This window comes from Schistocerca nitens, chromosome 7 (assembly GCF_023898315.1).
Source record: "Schistocerca nitens isolate TAMUIC-IGC-003100 chromosome 7, iqSchNite1.1, whole genome shotgun sequence".
Taxonomy (NCBI): Eukaryota; Metazoa; Arthropoda; class Insecta; order Orthoptera; family Acrididae; genus Schistocerca; species Schistocerca nitens.
This window is the reverse complement of record NC_064620.1, coordinates 307,160,645-307,163,144: the sequence shown is the minus strand read 5'-3', so window position 1 is coordinate 307,163,144 and position 2,500 is coordinate 307,160,645. Positions and strand designations below refer to the sequence as shown.

General features: G+C 58.7%; 1 non-coding gene across 1 annotated transcript in view; it reads right to left on the bottom strand.

The window, feature by feature from the left end:
• LOC126197351 (small subunit ribosomal RNA) overlaps positions 1-95 on the bottom strand; it is a 1,907-nt gene extending 1,812 nt beyond the window's left edge. Inside the window, exon 1 of the ribosomal RNA XR_007539718.1 lies at positions 1-95. This exon is cut by the window's left edge and continues 1,812 nt beyond it. This is a non-coding gene — a ribosomal RNA (small subunit ribosomal RNA).
• Positions 96-2,500: the final 2,405 nt, after the last annotated feature.

The following is a 2,500-nucleotide window of genomic DNA, read 5'->3' as shown; positions in this document are numbered from 1 at the left end:
CCATTCGCGGTTTCACCTTAATGCGGCTTGTACTGAGACATGCATGGCTTAATCTTTGAGACAAGCATATGACTACTGGCAGGATCAACCAGGGAGCTGCGTCAACTAGAGCTGAGCAGCCGGCCGCCCGGGAGTGTGTCCCGGGGGCCCGCGCGAACACGCAAGCGTCCGCTCAATTATTCTGCAAACAGGAGGAGGCTGGGCTCCCCTGCACGATACACCTCGAAACCCTCTCAGGTCCCGGCGGCGCGCAGCGCCGTCCTAAGTACTTGGTCGGGTTCGAGAGAGGCGCAATCGCCCGGAGATAGGCGAGTAGACGCTTTCAGTGCGACCACCCGTGCTCCCAACTGAGCTTGCCGCTGCCGACAGAGGCCCGGGAGCGTGCTGTCGTGGTGTTGCCGGCGGGAGACAACACGCGGCCACAAACAGTGACCGGGCAGCTCCAACGCCAGCGCCACAGAGGGGCAGAGCCCCACTTGGGTGCCAAAGCGAACTCTCCCAGCACAGCGCACGCGCCAACACATCCGCACAGCTGCGATACAAACCACCTGCGAGAACCGCGGGGGCGACCGAGCAGCAGACGGCGTCGCGGCGCCGAGTGCCGGGCGGCGGCGCATCCTCAACGCACACAGTCCTCAATCGGACCAGCACACTGCAGATGTCCACCGCGCTTCGCACCGGGCCCGGGAGGACCCACTTTGGCCGCACGGCGCCGCGCGCTGGGTGCGCCGGCACGCAGATGCGCCGCCTGCCGCGTCCGTCAGCCGGCGCGCCTGCCACTGGGCGCCCCCACCAGCCGGCTGCCGCGCGTGCGCCCACGCAGCGCGCGGCCAGCACGCCGGGCGCCCCCCCCTCACCGGCCGGGGACGGTCCCACCCAGCCACCGCCGCGTATCGCTTCATACCCACATGCCCACTCACGTTCGTGGGTATGACGGGTGTCGCTGAAGCAACCGGTTAATACCTGTACCGATCGTCGATATCAACGATTCACCTCCAGCGCGAACAACCGCGCAACAACGGATTTCCAGTTCATTTGCGTAACTTGGGCAGCAAACGTAGACATCCATCTACATTTGCGACTTCTACGAGTCTTGCATGCCTGGATGTTGTGTGTCACGACGCACTCCATCAGCATACATACACGCTGCGACGTGTGCACGAAAGAACACGTGGAAGGTGGCCAGCGTACGTATGCGAATGCCATTGCACAGCTGCGAAGCGCATTCAACACGCGAACTCCTGACCGACGAGCTAGAGGTGACAGGAGGGGAGGGGGGGGGGGCGGGGGCGATATACGTCCTATTGCAGTACACAATACAGTGGATAGCGGGACCATGTGGAAAGTAAGCAACACTCGCAAGATGTGAGGGTACGCACCGTAAAATGAATCAATATGCAGAACACCACAGTGTGCGCGAAGTGAACTATGTTGAGATGGTTGCAATTAGGCAACGCTACACGAATTCCTAGATTCATATAACTAACAATTACAGGGCAGGTTAAGGCGCAACGTGGGTTAGGTTAGGGCGCAACGTGGGTTAGGTTAAGGCGCAACTTGGGTTAGGTTAAGGCGCAACTTGGGTTAGGTTAAGGCGCAACTTGGGTTAGGTTAAGGCGCAACTTGGGTTAGGTTAAGGCGCAACTTGGGTTAGGTTAAGGCGCAACTTGGGTTAGGTTAAGGCGCAACTTGGGTTAGGTTAAGGCGCAACTTGGGTTAGGTTAAGGCGCAACTTGGGTTAGGTTAAGGCGCAACTTGGGTTAGGTTAAGGCGCAACGTGGGTTAGGTTAAGGCGCAACGTGGGTTAGGTTAAGGCGCAACGTGGGTTAGGTTAAGGCGCAACGTGGGTTAGGTTAAGGCGCAACGTGGGTTAGGTTAAGGCGCAACGTGGGTTAGGTTAAGGCGCAACGTGGGTTAGGTTAAGGCGCAACGTGGGTTAGGTTAAGGCGCAACGTGGGTTAGGTTAAGGCGCAACGTGGGTTAGGTTAAGGCGCAACGTGGGTTAGGTTAAGGCGCAACGTGGGTTAGGTTAAGGCGCAACGTGGGTTAGGTTAAGGCGCAACGTGGGTTAGGTTAAGGCGCAACGTGGGTTAGGTTAAGGCGCAACGTGGGTTAGGTTAAGGCGCAACGTGGGTTAGGTTAAGGCGCAACGTGGGTTAGGTTAAGGCGCAACGTGGGTTAGGTTAGGGCGCAACGTGGGTTAGGTTAAGGCGCAACGTGGGTTAGGTTAGGGCGCAACGTGGGTTAGGTTAGGGCGCAACGTGGGTTAGGTTAGGGCGCAACGTGGGTTAGGTTAGGGCGCAACGTGGGTTAGGTTAGGGCGCAACGTGGGTTAGGTTAGGGCGCAACTTGGGTTAGGTTAGGGCGCAACGTGGGTTAGGTTAGGGCGCAACGTGGGTTAGGTTAGGGCGCAACGTGGGTTAGGTTAGGGCGCAACGTGGGTTAGGTTAGGGCGCAACTTGGGTTAGGTTAAGGCAGAAGTTGGGTTAGGTTAAGGCAG